Below are 21,163 nucleotides of genomic sequence, written 5' to 3'. Positions count from 1 at the left end.
AGGGGCAGAGCAGTAGATGTGATCTATATGGACTTCAGTAAGGCGTTCGACAAGGTTCCCCATGGGAGACTGATTAGCAAGGTTAGATCTCATGGAATACAGGGGAGAACTAGCCATTTGGATATAGAACTGGCTCAAAGGTAGAAGACAGAGGGTGGTGGTGGAGGGTTGTTTTTCCGACTGGAGGCCTTTGACCAGTGGAGTGCCACAAGGATCGGTGCTGGGCCCTCTACTTTTTGTCATTTACATAAATGATTTGGATGTGAGCATAAGAGGTACAGTTAGTAAGTTTGCAGATGACCCCAAAATTGGAGGCGTAGTGGACAGAGAAGAGGGTTACCTCAGACTACAACAGGATCTGGACCAGATGGGCCAATGGGCTGAGAAGTGGCAGATGGAGTTTAATCCAGATAAATGCGAGGTGCTGAATTTTGGGAAAGCAAATCTTAGCAGGACTTATACACTTAATGGTAACGTCCTAGGGAGTGTTGCTGAACAAAGAGATCTTGGAGTGCAGGTTCATAGCTCCTTGAAAGTGGGAGTCGCAGGTAGATAGGATAGTGAAGAAGGCGTTGGGTGTGCTTTCCTTTATTGGTCAGAATATTGAGTACAGGAGTTGGGAGGTCATGTTGTAGCTGTACAGGACATTGGTTAGGCCACTGTTGGGATATTGCATGCAATTCTGGTTCCTTCCTATTGGAAAGATGTTGTGAAACTTGAAAGGGTTCAGAAACGATTTACAAGGATGTTGCCAGGGTTGGAGGATCTGAGCTACAGGGAGAGGCTGAACAGGCTGGGGCTGTTTTTCCCTGGAGCGTCGGGAGGCTGAGGGGGGTGACCTTATAGAGGTTTAAAAAATTATGAGGGGCATGGATAGGGTAAATAGGCAAAGTCTTTTCCCTGGGGTCAGAGAGTGCAGAACTAGAGGGGCATAGGTTTAGGGTGAGAGGGGAAAGATATAAAAGAGACCTAAGGGGCAACTTTTTCACACAGAGGGTGGTGCGTGTATGGAATGAGCTGCCAGAGGATGTGGTGGGGGGCTGGTACAATGACAACATTTAAGAGGCATTTGGATGGGTATATGAATAGGAAGGGTTTGGAGGGATATGGGACAGGTGCTGGCAGGTGGGACTAGATTGGGTTGGGATATCTGGGTCAGCATGGACGGGTTGGACTGAAGGGTCTGTTTCCCTGCTGTACATCTCTATGACTCTATGACAGACGCACAGGCACACAGCAAAACAGACCCAAGCACACAGAAACAGTGACAGACACACATGCACACAGACACAATACAGGGGGGGGGAATGTGGACCCTCACTGACTGACTTTGGAATCTTGCTGTGCACCGGCTGGCCAATGTAGTAACAGTGAGGTGGTGGGGAAGGTGTTACCTGGAAGATCCTGGTGACGACATGAACATAAGCTCCTGCTGCGGCCATGAACATACAGATGGCCAGCTGGAATACACCTTCTTCAGGTGCTGCTGGGTGCTGTAGGAGCTGGGGGGGTGTGGGGAGAGAGAGGGGAGGGGAGAGAGAGGGAGAGGGAGGGGAGAGGAGAGTGAGAGTGAGGGGAGAGAGAGTGAGAGGGAGGGGAGGGGAGGGGAGGGAGAGGGGGAGAGAGAGGGAGGAGAGGGAGAGTGAGAGGGAGGGGAGAGAGAGAGAGAGGAGAGGGGGGGGAGGGGAGGGGAGGGGAGGGGAGGGAGAGAGGGGGAGAGAGAGAGGGGAGGGGAGGGAGGGGAGGGAGAGAAGGGGAGAGAGAGTGAGAGGGAGGGGAGAGAGTGAGAGGAGGGGAGAGAGAGTGAGAGTGAGGGGAGAGAGAGTGAGAGGGAGGGAGGGGAGGAGGGGAGGGAAGAGGGGGAGGAGAGAGGGGAGGAGGTGAGAGTGAGAGGGAGGGGAGGAGGAGAGAGAGAGAGGGGAGGGGGGAGGGGAGGGGAGGGAGGGGAGAGAGGGGGGGGAGAGAGGGAGGAGGGGAGGGAGGGTGAGGGAGGGAGGGGAGGAGAGTGAGTGGGAGGGGAGGAGAGGAGTGGAGGGGGTGGGGAGGAGGGGTGGAGGGTGGGAGGAGGGGAGCGGAGAGGGAGGGAGGGAGAGAGAGTGAGTGAGGGAGGTGAGGTGAGGAGAGGGATGAGGAGGAAGAGAGAGTGGGAGAGAGGAGAGAGAGAGTGAGGGGAGAGAGAGTGAGTGGGAGGGGAGAGTATGAGGGGGGAGGAGGAGTGTTGTGAGGAGGAGTGAGTGGGGAGTGTGAGAGGGGTGGGAGAGTGAGGGGGAGGAGGGGGGAGGAGAGGGGGAGGAGTGTGGTGGGGAGGGTAGGGGAAGAGAGCATGTTGTATTAACCTCGAGTAGCGAGGGTGACCACATAACCACACAGTCCCCAATCCCCCCATACTGACCCTACCCCCACCCCGTACTGACCACTGCTCCTCCCCCGTACCGACCCCTGTCCCCCCCCTCCCCGGTACTGACCCCCGTGCTCCCCCATACTCACCCCCGTAATGACCCCTGTCCCCCCCCCATACTGACCCCTGTCCTGACCCGTGTCCCCCGTATATGACCCCGTTCCCCATCTGTACTGACCCCAGTCCCCCCCGTACTACCCCCGTCCTCCCCCCCATACTGACCCCTATCCCCCTCCCAGTACTGATCGTCCCCTGTACTGACCCCCAGTCCCCCCCCCGTGCCCTGACCCCCTGTCCCTGTCCTTGTCCTGACCCCGTGCCCTGACCCCTGTACTGACCCCCGTGCCCCGACCCCATATTAACCCCCCACCCTGACCCTGTCCCGACTGCGTGCCCTGACCCCCCTGCCCTGACCCCAGTCCCTGTCCTGACCCCCTGCCCTGACCCCCTGTACTGGACCCTTACTGACCCCCCGTGTCCTGATCCCTGTCGCCATCCTGACCCCCTGCCTGACCCCTGTCCCCATCCTGGCTGCGTGCCCTGAACCCTCTGTACTGACCCCATACTGACCCCGTGCCCTGACCCTGTACTGACCCCCCGCCCTGGACCGCATGACCTGACCCCCTGTCCCCGCCCTGACCCCTTTCCCTGTTCTGACCCTGTGCCCTGACCCCCCGCACTGACCCCTGACCCCCCATCCCTGATCCCGTGCCCTGAACCCCCGTACTGACCGCATGCCCTGACCCCTGTCCCCGACCTGACCCCCCCATGCCTTGACCCTGACCCCCCCCGTACTGACCCCTGACCCCCCCACCCTGACCCTGTGCCTCGACCCCCCCCCCCAGACTGACCCCTGACCCTCCATCCTGACCCTGTGCCCTGACCCCACCCCGTACTGACCCCTGACCCCCCCATCCTGACCCTGTGCCCTGACCCGGTCTGGTCGGGGCTGACTTACATTTGGGAGAATTTGAATAACCCGTCCAGGTTGAGGTTTCTATCGAAGGCGTTCATCCTGCCTCGGGGTGGGGGTGTGTGTGGGGGTTCCACTGCTCTGAATCCCTCTGTACCCGTGTGTGAGGAGGGGGCAAGGTTGTCAAAAAAGCCTCCACAAACGCACTCCCGCTGAGGTCAGCTCTGTAAAGACAAGGAGTGTGGACAGGTGTAAGGACACAGCGACAGGCCTTTCAGTCCCCCCCCCCCACCCCTGACCCCTCCTCTCCCAACCATTCAATACTATCGCAGCTCATCCCACTGCGGCCTCAGCACCCCCTTCCCCCACCCTCCGTAACCCCCTTACTCCTTCAATGTACTCACAGTCCCACTGTCCACCGCACCCTCTGGGAGGGGGGAATTCCACAGACTCCCACCCCCCCCCCCCCACCATTTTAAATCCCTATTCCCTGCCCATCCCTTTCCCCCAAGTTAACCCTAAAACAGTGCCCCTCTCAGTTCTGGACTGGATGAGGAGACCCTCCCCCCCCCCCCACCGCGTCGTCTTTGACAACTCCCCTCCCTTTAGCGTCTCCTGCAGCTTGATTCCATCTCCCCAAACGGCAGGGGGGGGGGGGGAGGGAGAGGGGGAACTGGCCCAAACCGCTCTCTCTCTCTCTCTCTCTTCCTCCACCCCCCCCCGTCTCTGGGAGCGACTGAGGGAGCTAGCACACATACTCCTTGAGGGAGGGGAATGGGGAGCAGACACAATACTCCGGCTGTGGGATCCACCAACCCCTCGTCCAGCCGGGGAACAGCTCCAGGACTATAATCATCCAGTCCCCGTGAGGACTGCAGCAAAGACTGCATCGGGCAGACGGGCAGGAAACTCGCCTCCAGGAAACATGAACACCAACTAACCACCAAAACCAGCTCTCCTTACACACAGGTAACGAGGGACACCACATCCACCCTGGATCAGGCTAAACAGGGACACGCACGGGGATTCCCGGAGGCCTGGCATTCAGACCCGGAACTCCGTCAACAGACACATCGGATTGGACCCCACTCCCCAACCTCTCAGAGAAAGGACAGCAAGCGAGACCACCCACCGCCAACAGACTGAGACACAGGAACATAAAGTGGGACTGAGCTTCAACACAGACTCTCTGATGATGGAACCGAACACGCTGACAATAAACCTTCCAGCTCAGCCAGCAAACTCACAACCTGAGCTACCAATCGTCTCCAAGATCGCAGTGCACCCGCTGTCTTTCACTGACTGTCTCTGTCTCTGTCCCTCTCTCTCTCTCTCTCGGTGTCTCTTTCTGTCTCTCCCTCTCTATGCGTCTCTCTCTGTAGGTTGTCTCTCTGTCTCTCTCTCTCTATCTTTCTGTCTCTGTGTGTGTGTCTCTCTCTTTCTCTGTCTTTCTCTCTCTCTGTGTCTCTCTGTTTATCTCTTTCTGTCTCTCTCTGTGTCTCCGTCTCTCTGTCTGTCTCTGCCTGTGTCTCCCTCTCTGTGTGTCTGTCTCTCTCTCTCTCTCTGTCTCTGTGTCTGTCTCTCTCTCTCTCTGTGTCTCTTTTTCTGTCTCTCTCTGTGTCTCCGTCTCTCTGTCTGTCTCTGCCTGTGTCTCCCTCTCTGTGTGTGTGTCTCTCTCTCTGCCTGTGTCTCTCTCTCTGTCTGTCTGTCTCTGTCTGTCTCTCTCTCTCTCTCTCTCTGTCTCTGCCTGTCTCTCTCTCTCTCTCTGTAGGTTGTCTCTGTGTGTGTCTCTCTCTCTCTGTAGGTTGTCTCTGTGTGTGTGTGTCTCTCTCTCTTTCTGTCTCTCTGTGTCTCTCTCCCTCTCTGTCCTTCCCTCCCCAACCCCCAGCCCTGCCACTCAATCCTGGGCAGGTCAGCTGAGCAGAGGTAATTCCTGGGAGACACATATCGCACACTCCCCCACGCTCACACTGCTGCTGTTGCTGCTAGTTTCCCTTTGTAATTAAAATTCCCGAGCTTGGGCCTAGTCCCGATTGTCCGACAAAACACTCCACACATAACTACCGGAACCAGGAAGTGACTTTTGTCTCCTACGCCGCGAGCACAGTCAAAAACACAGCAAACGCACACCCTTCCGCCTCACCCAACCCCGTTAACACCCCTCACACTCCCCTCCTCCACAAACAGGCAGAGCCAGTTTAACCATCAGGCCCCGCACAGACGTTTGGTTTTCGATATTTCACGCCTGACCCAGGCACTCCCTGCATTCCACACCCATCCCCGCCCCTCGCGCAAAGAGAGGTTCAGAGTCCGCCCAAGGGTCACGGTTGGGGGGGGAATAATGACGGCAGATTTCGCTCCCTGAGGTGACTGGGGGGGGGGGGGGGGGGGGAGGGGGCAGGGGAAACAACTGGTCTGAACAGGACTGGAGTCACACAGAATCACACGACGCAGAAACAGAACCTTTGGCCCATCCAGTCTGTGCCAACCCTAACCCCAAACTATACTAGTCCCACACCCACCCCTGCTCCTGTCCCTCCAAACCCTTCCCATTCAAATGTTGGAACCGTCTCCCCACCCCCCAGCCCCCCTCACTTCCTCGGGAAGTTCATTCCACACACACGGGAATAATCACGCTCCGTGTAGAAACATTTGTCCCTTGTGTCGCTCACTCCTCTCGGCTTGAAAATGTTCCCCCCTCCCATCTTGAAGTCGCCGACCCAAAGGGAAAAGACACCTACCATTCTCTTTATCCACGCCCCTCATGATTTTATAAACCCCTCAACCTCCGAAGCTCCAGGGAGAAAGGTTCCAGGCTACCTCTCGATACAAGTCTAACCCTGCACCTCCGGCAACATCCTGGTAAATCTCCTCTCAGCCCTCTCCAGTGTAATGACATCCTTCCCCTAACAGGGAGACCACAGCTGGACACAACCCTCCAGAACAGGCCTCATCACCGTCCTGATGAACGTTCACTCCTGCCCGAAACGTCGATTCGCCTGCTCCAGCCTCAACCCGGCTGTGCTTTTCCAGCACCACACCCGCTCGACTCCGATCTCCAGCATTTGCGGTCCTCACTTTCCCCCTCATCAACGTCCTCTACAACTCTGAACGTGACGTTCCCCAACTCCCTACGCTCAACGGGTCTGAGCGATGAATGCAAGCGCCTTTTTCACCGCTGAAGGGTTCTGGGTCATGAGCTCAGTGACCTGACTGTCACTGGGGAATGGCGCCCTGGCACTCACCAACAGGATTACGTCTTTCCAAGGGGCCGGGGGAATCACAAGGGACTAAACAGCACACAGTGCAATGCAGAACCCACACCGACGATCCCTGTGGATGGATTGTACACTACTCCCCCTCCCAACCCCCCTCCACCCAAGCCCCTCGTAATCCTGGCTCCTTTGTTGGGCTCAGCAACCGTGGGAGGGGGCGGGCGGCCAGAGAAATCAGCTCAAGGTGGTCGTGGGGCGCAAATCGCAGGCTTGCAGGGAGGAGGGTAGCGGAGCCGGAGCAGTGGGGGGGGATGCCTGCAGTGTCAGACACGGCGAGAGAAATGCCAGCGTCGGGTGGACGGCACCGCAGAGGGGGCAATTCCCCCCAAAAACCCTCCCCCCTCGTAGAGTTCCAGCAGGGGGCTAGCCTGGCTCCCACTGCTGGAGGGAGGGGGAGGGGAGTTGCGGGAGGTGGACATAGGGATTGAAGAGGACCAGTGGGAGTGGGGATCCGTTACAGTGATGTTGTGGCGATTTCTGGGACGGTGTCACCTTTAAGACGAGCGGCCCTGGCCAGTTAAAAACCCGCAGGGAGACTGAGGGGAGGGAGGGAAGGACAGCGATGTGCGTCTACCGGAGACAGACCTCTCAAAAAAAGAGAGAGAGAGTGCGAGTGCAACACGGGTGGGCACAACTCGTTTCCGATAGCACGGACCGAAGGGTCTGTTTCCGCGCCGCGCTGCCAGTTCCACAGACAGCTCAGCTCATCCTGCCCCGGCTTCCAGGACGAGAGGACATTTTGTGACACAGCACGGTCCCACAGAGAGACTCGGCAACACAAAGTGAATCGGGCAGCTGTTTCAGGGAGGCCTCTGTAACAGCCAGCGAGTTTCCCTGAGTACGCAGAGGGGACGCTGTAGGGTGGGGGGGGGAGAGAGAGAGAGCGCACGTCTCACTCACTGTTCCTCCTTTAGACTGTCAGTCAAGCCCCTCTGCTTCTGCCATCCCCACTTGGAGTCATAGAGATGTACAACACGGAAACAGACCCTTCACTCCAACCCGTCCATGCTGACCCAGATATCCCAACCCAATCTAGTCCCACCTGCCAGCACCCGGCCCATATCCCTCCAAACCCTTCCTATTCATATACCCATCCAAATGCCTCTTAAATGATGCAATTGTACCAGCCCCCACCACTTCCTCTGGCAGCTCATTCCATACACGTACCACCCTCTGTGTGAAAAAGTTGCCCCTTAGGTCTCTTTTATATCTTTCCCCTCTCACCCTAAGCCTATGCCCCTCTAGTTCTGGAGTTCCCCCACCCCAGGGAAAAGATTTTGTCTATTTATCCTATCCATGCCCGTCGTGATTTTGTAAACCTCTATAAGGTCACCCCTCAGCCTCCGACACTCCAGGGAAAACAGCCCCAGCCTGTTCAGCCTCTCCCTGTAGCTCAAACCCTCCAACCCTGACAACATCCTTGTAAATCTTTTCTGAACCCTTTCAAGTTTCACAACATCTTTCCGATAGGAAGGAGACCAGAATTGCACACAATATTCCAACAGTGGTCTAACCAATGTCCTGTACAGCCGCAACATGACCTCCCAACTCCTGTACTCAATACTCTGACCAATAAAGGAAAGCATACCAAACACCTTCTTCACTATCCTATCTACCTGCGACTCCACTTTCAAGGAGCTATGAACCTACACTCCAAAGTCTCTCAGTTCAGTCAACACCTACCTCTCTCTCTCTCTCTCTCTGGCTCACTGTGTGTGTGCGTGTTGAAGACGTGCTAATCTCTCCCCTCGAGAGTGCATTCACAAACAGCGATGGTGTTTGTCCCCCCCCCGGGGACAACAGCTCCGGCTTGTTTCTCAGCTGTCGGGAATTGTAATGATTACGTGGCCTTCGAGGGACAGGAATGGAGGCTAACTGAAGCAAGCCAGCCCCAGAGCACTGCCCCAAGGTGGGGGAGAGAGGCCGATCTCCCGAGGGAGATAAAACGGCACACCTCCCTTCCCCAAAAAACAACTCAGAGCACCAGGGCCCACTCCCAATGTCTCACTCATGCTGGACAAGGTCTCCCTGCTACACGAAGGATGCCCTGAAACTGGAGAGGGTTCAGAAAACATTCACAACGATGTTGGAGAGTTTGAGCTACTGGGAGAGGCTGGGGCTGTTTTCCCTGGAGCGGAGGCTGAGGGATGACCTTATAGAGGTTTATAAAATTACAAGAGGGCACGGATAGGGTAAATAGACAAGGTCTTTACCCCCTGGGGTGGGGGGAGTCCAGAACTAGAAGGGCATAGGTTTAAGGTGAGAGGGGAAAGGGACCCGAGAGGCAACTTTTTCACGCAGAGGGTGGTGCGTGTGTGGAACGAGCTGCCAGAGGAAGTGGTGGAGGCTGGTACAACATTTAAAAGGCATCTGGATGGAGGACATGAACAGGAAGGGTTTAGAGGGAGATGGGCCAAGCGCTGGGGAACGGGGACTAGATTAGGTTAGGATACCTGGGGCAGGCCAAAGGGCCTGCTTCCGTGCCATACATCTCTATGACAGCTTGAGCAGGGAGACAGACTCAGTGAGGATTAGAACACGCCTAGGATTAGGTGTGTGTGTGCACGTATTGTGAACGATATATCGAGACATGCAAAGTATTCTGATGACCCAGCACCCTCCCTTCCTTACCACCTTCTCACAACAGATCGAAGCCTCTGGTGATGTGCTTGTGATCACTCCACACTCTCTCCAGTCACATGCACAGAGATGAGAGAGAGAGAGAGAGAGAGAGAGAGAGACACAGAGAGAGACAGAGAGGGAGACAGAGGGGTGTAGAGACGTGACAAAACAAAGCAGCAGGTTGGGTTGATGCCCAGCGGGTTCAGACCGAGTGTTTCCGCACACTGGATCTGGCAGTGTACCCCCAAAACCCCCTCCCCCTCCCCCCCCCACTTCAGTGTCCCGGCTACGAGAGTGCTGTCTGCTACATTATCCTGTAATAATGCTTCACTTCATCAACTGCTGACTGACCCACCCCCAACAGAGACTGGGCTCAGCACGGCGGGGGGAGGGGAGGGGGGGCAGCGGAGTCAACAAACTGCCCCACGTCCCGTCACAGACTGACAGTGATGGCCACTACAGCCTCGTGAAATTATTAAATACATGCACCAACTCCAGGGCAGAGAATTCCTCGAGTCATAGCTCACTGTGGGTTACTCTTCCCAAACGTTACCCCCTCCATCCTCCCACACCCCCTCCCTATCTCTGTGTGTATCACCCCCTACACCCCCTCCCTATCTCTGTGTGTGTCACCCCCTACACCCCCTCCCTATCTCTGTGTGTGTCACCCCCCTATACCCCCTCCCTATCTCTGTGTGTGTCACCCCCCCTCCATCCTCCCACACCCCTCCCTATCTGTGTGTGTGTCACCCCCTCCAGCCCCCTACACCCCCTCCCTATCTCTGTGTGTGTCACCCCCCTCCAGCCCCCCACACCCCCTCCCTATCTCTGTGTGTGTCACCCCCCTCCATCCTCCCACACCCCTCCCTATCTGTGTGTGTGTCACCCCCTCCAGCCCCCTACACCCCCTCTCTATCTCTGTGTGTGTCACCCCCCTCCAGCCCCCCACACCCCCTCCCTATCTCTGTGTGTGTCACCCCTCCAGCCCCCTACACCCCCTCCCTATCTCTGTGTGTGTCACCCCCTACACCCCCTCCCTATCTGTGTGTGTCACCCCCCTGCATCCCCCCACACCCCCTCCCTATCTCTGTGTGTGTCACCCCCTCCGGCCCCCTACACCCCCTCCCTATCTCTGTGTGTGTCACCCCCCTCCGGCCCCCTACACCCCCTCCCTATCTCTGTGTGTGTCACCCCCTCCAGCCCCCTACACCCCCTCCCTATCTCTGTGTGTGTCACCCCCCTCTGGCCCCCTACACCCCCTCCCTATCTCTGTGTGTGTCACCCCCCTCCAGCCCCCTACACCCCCCTCCCTATCTCTGTGTGTGTCACCCCCCTACACCCCCTCCCTATCTCTGTGTGTGTCACCCCCCTCCATCCCCCCACACCCCCTCCCTATCTCTGTGTGTGTTACCCCCTCTGTCCTCCTGCACTCCTTCCTAAGATCTCTTTAGACTGGCCTTCTGGACTCCTGTTCCCGGTAACTTGTTATTTAGCTTGGGGTCATGGACTCATCCAGTCGCGAAACAGACCCTTCGGCCCAACCCGTCCATGCCGACCAGATATCCCAACCCAATCTAGTCCCACCTGCCAGCACCCGGCCCATATCCCTCGAAAGGGGAAAGTGAGGCCTGCAGATGCTGGAGATCAGAGCTGAAAATGTGTTGCTGGAAAAGCGCAGCAGGTCAGGCAGCATCCAAGGAGCAGCAGGAATTCCTGAAGAAGCTCGGGCTCATGCCCGAAACGTCGATTCTCCTGCTCCTTGGATGCTGCCTGACCTGCTGCGCTTTTCCAGCAACACATTTTCAGCTCTCATCTCCCTCCAAACCCTTCCTATTCATGTCCCCATCCAGATGCCTTTTAAATGCTGTAATTGTACCAGCCTCCACCACTTCCTCTGGCAGCTCCTCCCACACACGCACCACCCTCTGGGGAAAAAGTTACCCCTTAGTTAAACTTCTCCCCTCTCAACATAAACCTATACTCTGTAGTTTTGGACTCCCCCACCCTGGGGAATAGACCCTATCCATGCCCCTTCATGAATTTATATATCTCTATAAAGGTCACCTCACAACCTCCTACGGTCCAGGGAATAAAGTCTCAGTGTCACCATGTAACTCAGAGCTCCCCATTCCCGGCAACATCCTGGTACCTCTCTTCTGAACCCTCCCGGGGTTAATAACATCCTTCCTGTAACAGGGCGAACCAAACTGGATACGGTTCTCCAGAAGAGGCCTGACCAATGTCATGTACAACCTGAACGTGACGTCTACCCTCCAAGGTCTGAGCGATGAAGGCAAGGGTGCTGAATGCCTTGTTAACCCTCACCCCCGTCTGTGTGTGACACCACTTACAAGGAACGATGCAACCGCAGCCCTTGGTCTCTCTGCTCTGCAGTAATCCCGAGGTCAGACCCTGGGTGACTTACACTGTTCCGGAGAGTTCCCGGGGAACGTTTTACTGTGTAGAAGACACGGATTACTGCGCACGGCAGACTGGATCCCGTTACGTTTACTTAAGCAGATTAGAGTTAATGATTGTCTTTCATGGTCGTTGGACATTGAGCAGGTTATTCCCGGTCACAGCATGGGATGCCCTTGAATGCACACAGTTACTCTGAGGGGACACCAAGAGTCCACCCTCGGTCCGGGGAGCTGTGCGCACTTTTTGTCAGATAAATGTTTGCGAGACTTTACGAGAGGGCTGGGAAAGTTTAGGGAGAGGGTCCAAATGCTGCAGGAAGCGATTAGGGTGACCGGGAGTCACGAAGGTGGGAGTACTGCAGGTCTTGCGCTCCCTTCCCGGACGGCGTCTCCCACGTGGGACACGCCCGGCCTGTCTGGAACCTCGTGTACGGACGTGGCGTCCGGTCTCGAACTGGGAGATGGAGCAGGCCACCACCGCACAAAAAAGGAAACGCTGGGGTAGGAGGGGGCCATTCACCGACCACCCCATTCAATAGAACCGGGGCTGACGGGCCAACTCGGTCCTCTCCCCGCCCTACCCCCACCCCCATCCCATTCAATCCCCCCCCACCCCCAAAACTGTACCCAACTCCGTCCCAAATGCATTGGCCATTTCAGAACCGACCCTATTCTACTGCAGAGACTCCCACACACTCACCCCACCAACTCTCTGGGTGAAGATGTTTCTCCCCATCTCAGTCCCACCCCCCCGTCCCCTTTTCACCACACCTCACCCCCCCCCAAGGGAAAATCTTCCTCCATTACCCACAACACCACCATCCAGTCCCAGTAGAATTTTACAGGTTTCTATGCAATCTCCCCGCCCCACCACCCCCGGCACGGTCACACACGATCGCCCCACCACCCCCGGCACGGTCACACACGATCGCCCCACCACCCCCGGCACGGTCACACACGATCGCCCCACCACCCCCGGCACGGTCACACACGATCGCCCCACCACCCCCGGCACGGTCACACACGATCGCCCCACCACCCCCGGCACGGTCACACACGATCGCCCTACCCCCCCTCACGGTCACACACGATCGCCCTACCCCCCCTCACGGTCACACACGATCGCCCGACCCCCCCCTCACGGTCACACACGATCGCCCCACCACCCCCGGCACGGTCACACACGATCGCCCTACCCCCCCTCACGGTCACACACGATCGCCCTACCCCCCCTCACGGTCACACACGATCGCCCGACCCCCCCCTCACGGTCACACACGATCGCCCTACCCCCCCTCACGGTCACACACGATCGCCCCACCACCCCCGGCACGGTCACACACGATCGCCCTACCACCCCTCACGGTCACACACGATCGCCCCACCACCCCCGGCACGGTCACACACGATCGCCCTACCCCACCTCACGGTCACACACGATCGCCCTACCCCTCCTCACGGTCACACACGATCGCCCTACCCCCCCTCACGGTCACACACGATCGCCCCACCACCCCCGGCACGGTCACACACGATCGCCCTACCCCCCCTCACGGTCACACACGATCGCCCCACCACCCCCGGCACGGTCACACACGATCGCCCTACCACCCCTCACGGTCACACACGATCGCCCCACCACCCCCGGCACGGTCACACACGATCGCCCTACCCCCCCTCACGGTCACACACGATCGCCCCACCACCCCCGGCACGGTCACACACGATCGCCCTACCCCCCCTCACGGTCACACACGATCGCCCGACCCCACCTCACGGTCACACACGATCGCCCCACCACCCCCGGCACGGTCACACACGATCCCCCTACCCCACCTCACGGTCACACACGATCGCCCCACCACCCCCGGCACGGTCACACACGATCGCCCTACCCCCCCTCACGGTCACACACGATCGCCCCACCACCCCCGGCACGGTCACACACGATCGCCCTACCCCCCCTCACGGTCACACACGATCCCCCTACCCCACCTCACGGTCACACACGATCGCCCTACCCCCCCTCACGGTCACACACGATCGCCCCACCACCCCCGGAACGGTCACACACGATCCCCCTCCCCCTCCCCCCCTCACGGTCACACTCGATGCCCCTACCCCCTCACGGTCACAATCGATCCCCCTCCCCATCCCCCCCTCAAGGTCACACTCGATCCCCCTCCCCCTCTACCCCTCACAGTCACACTCGATCCCCCTCACCCTCCCCCCCTCACAGTCACACACGATCCCCCTCCCCCTCCCCCCTCAGAGTCACAGTCGATCCCCCTCCCCCTCCCCCCCCTCACAGTCACACTCGATCCCCCTCCCCCTCCCCCTCCTCACAGTCACACTCGATCTCCCTCCCCCTACCCTCCCCTCACAGCCACACTCGATGCCCCTCCCTCTCCCCCACCTCACAGTCACACTCGATACCCCTCCCCCACCTCACAGTCACACTCGATTCCCCTCCCCCACCTCACAGTCACACTCGATGCCCCTCCCTCTCCCCCACCTCACAGTCACACTCGATACCCCTCCCCCACCTCACAGTCACACTCGATTCCCCTCCCCCTCCCTCACCTCACAGTCACACTCGATCCCCCTCCCCCTCCCCCCTCACAGTCACACTCGATCCCACTCCCCCTACCCCCCTCACAGTCACACTCGATCCCCCTCCCCCCGTCACAGTCACACTCGATCCCCCTCCCCCTCCCCCTCTCACGGTCACACTCGATCCCCCTCACGGTCACACTCGATCCCCCTCCCCCTCCCCCCTCACAGTCACACTCGATCCCACTCCCCCTCCCCCTCTCACGGTCACACTCGATCCCCCTCACGGTCACACTCGATCCCCCTCCCCCTCCCCCCTCACAGTCACACTCGATCCCGATCCCACTCCCCCTCCCCCCCTCACAGTCACACTCGATCCCACTCCCCCTCCCCCCCTCACAGTCACACTCGATCCCCCTCCCCCTCCCCCCCTCACAGTCACACTCGATCCCCCTCCCCCTCCCCCCCTCACAGTCACACTCGATCCCCCTCCCCCCTCACAGTCACACTCGATCCCACTCCCCCTCCCCCCCTCACAGTCACACTCGATCCCACTCCCCCTCGCCCCCCTCACAGTCACACTCAATCCCCATCCCCCCTCACAGTCACACTCGATCCCCCTCCCCCCGTCACAGTCACACTCGATCCCGATCCCACTCCCCCTCCCCCCTCACAGTCACACTCGATCCCCCTCCCCATCCCCCCCTCACAGTCACACTCGATCCCCCTCCCCCCTCACAGTCACACTCGATCCCCCTCCCCCCCTCACAGTCACACTCGATCCCCCTCCCCCTCCCCCCCTCACAGTCACACTCGATCCCCCTCCCCCTCCCCCCCTCACAGTCACACTCGATCCCCTCCCCCTCCCCCCCTCACAGTCACACTCGATCCCCCTCCCCATCCCCCCCTCACAGTCACACTCGATCCCCCTCCCCCTCACAGTCACACTCGATCCCCCTCCCCCTCCCCCCTCACAGTCACACTCGATCCCCCTCCCCCCTCACAGTCACACTCGATCCCCCTCCCCCCCTCACAGTCACACTCGATCCCCCTCCCCCCTCACAGTCACACTCGATCCCACTCCCCCTCCCCCCCTCACAGTCACACTCGAACCCCTCCCCCCCCACGGTCACACTCGATCCCCCTCCCCCCTCACAGTCACACTCGATCCCCCTCCCCCCCTCACAGTCACACTCGATCCCCCTCCCCCTCCCCCTCCCCCCCCCACGGTCACACTCGATCCCCCTCCCCCTCCCCCTCACAGTCCACACTCGATCCCCCTCCCCCCCTCACAGTCACACTCGATCCCCCTCCCCCCCTCACAGTCACACTCGATCTCCCTCCCCCTCCCCCTCACAGTCACACTCGATCCCCCCTCCCCCCTCCCCCCCACGGTCACACTCGATCCCCCTCCCCCCTCACAGTCACACTCGATCCCCCTCCCCCCTCAACAGTCACACTCGATCTCCCTCCCCCTCCCCCTCACAGTCACACTCGATCCCCCTCCCCCTCCCCCCCCCCCCCTCACAGTCACACTCGATCCCCCTCCCCCTCCCCCTCACAGTCACACTCGATCCCCCTCCCCCTCCCCCTCACAGTCACACTCGATCCCCCTCCCCCCCTCACAGTCACACTCGATCTCCCCTCCCCCTCCCCCTCACAGTCACACTCGATCCCCCTCCCCCCTCCCCCCTCACAGTCACACTCGATCCCCCTCCCCCTCCCCCCTCACAGTCACACTCGATCCCCCTCCCCCCTCACAGTCACACTCGATCCCCCTCCCCCCCTCACAGTCACACTCGATCCCCCTCCCCCCTCACAGTCACACTCGATCCCACTCCCCCTCCCCCCCCTCACAGTCACACTCGATCCCCCTCCCCCCCCACGGTCACACTCGATCCCCCTCCCCCCTCACAGTCACACTCGATCCCCCTCCCCCCCCCTCACAGTCACACTCGATCCCCCTCCCCCTCCCCCTCCCCCCCCCACGGTCACACTCGATCCCCCTCCCCCTCCCCCTCACAGTCACACTCGATCCCCCTCCCCCCCTCACAGTCACACTCGATCCCCCTCCCCCCCCACGGTCACACTCGATCCCCCTCCCCCCCTCACAGTCACACTCGATCCCCCTCCCCCCCTCACAGTCACACCTCGATCCCCTCCCCCTCCCCCTCCCCCCCCACGGTCACACTCGATCCCCCTCCCCCCTCCCCCCTCACAGTCACACTCGATCCCCCTCCCCCCCTCACAGTCACACTCGATCTCCCTCCCCCTCCCCCTCACAGTCACACTCGACTCCCCCTCCCCCTCCCCCCCACGGTCACACTCGATCCCCCCTCCCCCTCACAGTCACACTCGATCCCCCTCCCCCCCCTCACAGTCACACTCGATCCCCCTCCCCCTCCCCCCCTCACAGTCACACTCGATCCCCCTCCCCCTCACAGTCACACTCGATCCCCCTCCCCCCCCCGGTCACACTCGATCCCCCCTCCCCCCTCACAGTCACACTCGATCCCCCTCCCCCCCCTCACAGTCACACTCGATCCCCCTCCCCCTCCACAGTCACACTCGATCTCCCTCCCCCTCCCCCTCACAGTCACACTCGATCTCCCTCCCCCTCCCCCTCACAGTCACACTCGATCCCCCCTCCCCCTCGCCCTCCCCCCTCACAGTCACACTCGATCCCCCTCCCCCTCCCCCCTCACAGTCACACTCGATCCCCCTCCCCCTCCCCCTCACAGTCACACTCGATCCCCCTCCCCCTCCCCCTCACAGTCACACTCGATCCCCCTCCCCCTCCCCCTCACAGTCACACTCGATCCCCCTCCCCCTCCCCCTCACAGTCACACTCGATCCCCCCCTCCCCCTCCCCCCTCACAGTCACACTCGATCCCCCTCCCCCTCCCCCCCTCACAGTCACACTCGATCCCCCTCCCCTCCCCCCCTCACAGTCACACTCGATCCCCCTCCCCCCTCACAGTCACACTCGATCCCCCTCCCCCCCTCACAGTCACACTCGATCCCCCTCCCCCTCGCCCCCCTCACAGTCACACTCGATCCCCTCCCCCCCTCACAGTCACACTCGATCCCCCCTCCCCCTCCCCCTCCCAGTCACACTCGATCCCCCTCCCCTCCCCTCACAGTCACACTCGATCCCCCTCCCCCTCCCCCTCACAGTCACACTCGATCCCCCCCCCCCTCACAGTCACACTCGATCCCCCTCCCCCTCCCCCCTCACAGTCACACTCGATCCCCCCTCCCCCCTCCCCCCCCTCACAGTCACACTCGATCCCCCCTCCCCCTCCCCCCTCACAGTCACACTCGATCCCCCTCCCCACCTCACAGTCACACTCGATCCCCCTCCCCCTCCCCCCTCACAGTCACACTCGATCCCCCCCTCCCCCCTCCCCCCCCTCACATCCCCCCCTCACAGTCACACTCGATCCCCCTCCCCCCCTCACAGTCACACTCGATCCCCCTCCCCCTCCCCCTCCCCCCCACGGTCACACTCGATCCCCCTCCCCCTCCCCCTCACAGTCACACTCGATCCCCCTCCCCCCCTCACAGTCACACTCGATCCCCCTCCCCCCCTCACAGTCACACTCGATCTCCCTCCCCCTCCCCCTCACAGTCACACTCGATCCCCCTCCCCCTCCCCCCCACGGTCACACTCGATCCCCCTCCCCCCTCACAGTCACACTCGATCCCCCTCCCCCCCTCACAGTCACACTCGATCTCCCTCCCCCTCCCCCTCACAGTCACACTCGATCCCCCTCCCCCTCCCCCCCTCACAGTCACACTCGATCCCCCTCCCCCTCCCCCTCACAGTCACACTCGATCCCCCTCCCCCTCCCCCTCACAGTCACACTCGATCCCCCTCCCCCCCTCACAGTCACACTCGATCTCCCTCCCCCTCCCCCTCACAGTCACACTCGATCCCCCTCCCCCTCCCCCCTCACAGTCACACTCGATCCCCCTCCCCCTCCCCCCTCACAGTCACACTCGATCCCCCTCCCCCCTCACAGTCACACTCGATCCCCCTCCCCCCCTCACAGTCACACTCGATCCCCCTCCCCCCTCACAGTCACACTCGATCCCACTCCCCCTCCCCCCTCACAGTCACACTCGATCCCCCTCCCCCCCCACGGTCACACTCGATCCCCCTCCCCCCTCACAGTCACACTCGATCCCCCTCCCCCCCTCACAGTCACACTCGATCCCCCTCCCCCTCCCCCTCCCCCCCCACGGTCACACTCGATCCCCCTCCCCCTCCCCCTCACAGTCACACTCGATCCCCTCCCCCCCTCACAGTCACACTCGATCCCCCTCCCCCCCTCACAGTCACACTCGATCTCCCTCCCCCTCCCCCTCACAGTCACACTCGATCCCCCTCCCCCTCCCCCCCCCCACGGTCACACTCGATCCCCCTCCCCCTCACAGTCACACTCGATCCCCCTCCCCCCCTCACAGTCACACTCGATCCCCCTCCCCCTCCCCCCCCTCACAGTCACACTCGATCCCCCTCCCCCTCACAGTCACACTCGATCCCCCTCCCCCCCCACGGTCACACTCGATCCCCCTCCCCCTCACAGTCACACTCGATCCCCCTCCCCCCCTCACAGTCACACTCGATCCCCCTCCCCCTCACAGTCACACTCGATCTCCCTCCCCCTCCCCCTCACAGTCACACTCGATCTCCCTCCCCCTCCCCCTCACAGTCACACTCGATCCCCCTCCCCCTCCCCCTCACAGTCACACTCGATCCCCCTCCCCCTCCCCCTCACAGTCACACTCGATCCCCCTCCCCCTCCCCCTCACAGTCACACTCGATCCCCCTCCCCCTCCCCCTCACAGTCACACTCGAACCCCCTCCCCCTCACAGTCACACTCGATCCCCCTCCCCCTCCCCCTCACAGTCACACTCGATCCCCCTCCCCTCCCCTCACAGTCACACTCGATCCCCCTCCCCCTCCCCCCCCACGGTCACACTCGATCCCCCTCCCCCTCCCCCCCTCACAGTCACACTCGATCCCCCTCCCCCCTCACAGTCACACTCGATCCCCCTCCCCCCTCACAGTCACACTCGATCCCCCTCCCCCTCCCCCTCACAGTCACACTCGATCCCCCTCCCCCCTCACAGTCACACTCGATCCCCCTCCCCCTCCCAGTCACACTCGATCCCCCTCCCCCCTCACAGTCACACTCGATCCCCCTCCCCCTCCCCCTCACAGTCACACTCGATCCCCCCCCCCCTCACAGTCACACTCGATCCCCCTCCCCCTCCCCCTCACAGTCACACTCGATCCCCCTCCCCTCCCCCCTCACAGTCACACTCGATCCCCCTCCCCCTCCCCCCCTCACAGTCACACTCGATCCCCCTCCCCCCCTCACAGTCACACTCGATCCCCCTCCCCACCTCACAGTCACACTCGATCCCCCTCCCCCTCCCCCCTCACAGTCACACTCGATCCCCCTCCCCCTCCCCCCTCACAGTCACACTCGATCCCCCTCCCCCCGTCCCCCCCCCTCACAGTCACACTCGATCCCCCTCCCCTCCCCCCTCACAGTCACACTCGATCCCCCTCCCCCCTCCCCCTCCCCCCTCACAGTCACACTCGATCCCCCTCCCCCTCCCCCTCACAGTCACACTCGATCCCCCTCCCCCTCCCCCTCACAGTCACACTCGATCCCCCTCCCCCTCCCCCTCACAGTCACACTCGATCCCCCTCCCCCCCTCACAGTCACACTCGATCCCCCTCCCCCTCCCCCCTCACAGTCACACTCGATCCCCCTCCCCCCCTCACAGTCACACTCGATCCCCCTCCCCCTCCCCCTCACAGTCACACTCGATCCCCCTCCCCCCTCACAGTCACACTCGATCCCCCTCCCCCTCCCCCCTCACAGTCACACTCGATCCCCCCCCCCCCTCACAGTCACACTCGATCCCCCTCCCCCCCCTCACAGTCACACTCGATCCCCCTCCCCCTCCCCCCCTCACAGTCACACTCGATCCCCCTCCCCCCCTCACAGTCACACTCGATCCCCCTCCCCCCTCACAGTCACACTCGATCCCCCTCCCCCTCCCCCCCCTCACAGTCACACTCGATCCCCCTCCCCCTCCCCCCTCACAGTCACACTCGATCCCCCTCCCCCCTCACAGTCACACTCGATCCCCTCCCCTCCCCCTCACAGTCACACTCGATCCCCCTCCCCCTCCCCCCCTCACAGTCACACTCGATCCCCCCTCCCCCTCCCCCCCTCACAGTCACACTCGATCCCCCTCCCCCTCCCCCTCACAGTCACACTCGATCCCCCTCCCCCTCCCCCCTCACAGTCACACTCGATCCCCCTCCCCCTCCCCCCTCACAGTCACACTCGATCCCCCTCCCCCACCTCACAGTCACACTCGATCCCCCTCCCCCCCCTCACAGTCACACTCGATCCCCCTCCCCTCCCCCCCTCACAGTCACACTCGATCCCCCTCCCCACCTCACAGTCACACTCGATCCCCCTCCCCCCCTCACAGTCACACTCGATCCCCCTCCCCCTCCCCCCTCACAGTCACACTCGATCCCCCTCCCCCTCCCCCCCTCACAGTCACACTCGATCCCCCTCCCCCCCCTCACAGTCACACTCGATCCCCCTCCCCCTCCCCCCCTCACAGTCACACTCGATCCCCCTCCCCCTCCCCCCCTCACAGTCACACTCGATCCCCCTCCCCCTCCCCCTCACAGTCACACTCGATCCCCCTCCCCCTCCCCTCACAGTCCACTCGTCCCCCTCCCCCTCCCCCCTCACAGTCACACTCGATCCCCCTCCCCACCTCACAGTCACACTCGATCCCCCTCCCCCCCTCACAGTCACACTCGATCCCCCTCCCCCTCCCCCCCTCACAGTCACACTCGATCCCCCTCCCCACCTCACAGTCACACTCGATCCCCCTCCCCTCCCCCCTCACAGTCACACTCGATCCCCCCTCCCC

At 61.3% G+C, this 21,163-nt stretch overlaps 1 protein-coding gene and 1 long non-coding RNA gene across 6 annotated transcripts in view; both read right to left on the bottom strand.

Moving 5' to 3' along the window:
- Positions 1 to 21,163, bottom strand: part of cs (citrate synthase) — a 67,760-nt gene that overhangs the window by 6,552 nt on the left and 40,045 nt on the right.
- LOC140471117 (uncharacterized) lies at positions 1,373 to 11,673 on the bottom strand. 5 transcript variants are annotated; one of them, XR_011956863.1, is made up of 3 exons: positions 11,560 to 11,673; positions 3,357 to 3,535; positions 1,373 to 1,502 (listed from the first exon to the last, which is right to left on the bottom strand). It is a non-coding gene; the product is annotated as an uncharacterized lncRNA (long non-coding RNA). The 5 variants fall into 5 exon arrangements; XR_011956865.1 differs by lacking the exon at positions 11,560 to 11,673 and adding an exon at positions 5,376 to 5,390; XR_011956862.1 differs by lacking the exon at positions 11,560 to 11,673 and adding an exon at positions 5,281 to 5,299.

The sequence above is a fragment of the Chiloscyllium punctatum genome, chromosome X, assembly GCF_047496795.1.
Source record: "Chiloscyllium punctatum isolate Juve2018m chromosome X, sChiPun1.3, whole genome shotgun sequence".
Classification (NCBI taxonomy): domain Eukaryota; kingdom Metazoa; phylum Chordata; class Chondrichthyes; order Orectolobiformes; family Hemiscylliidae; genus Chiloscyllium; species Chiloscyllium punctatum.
The sequence above is the reverse complement of the archived record's forward strand: the minus strand, read 5'-3'. Positions and strand labels throughout refer to the sequence as shown.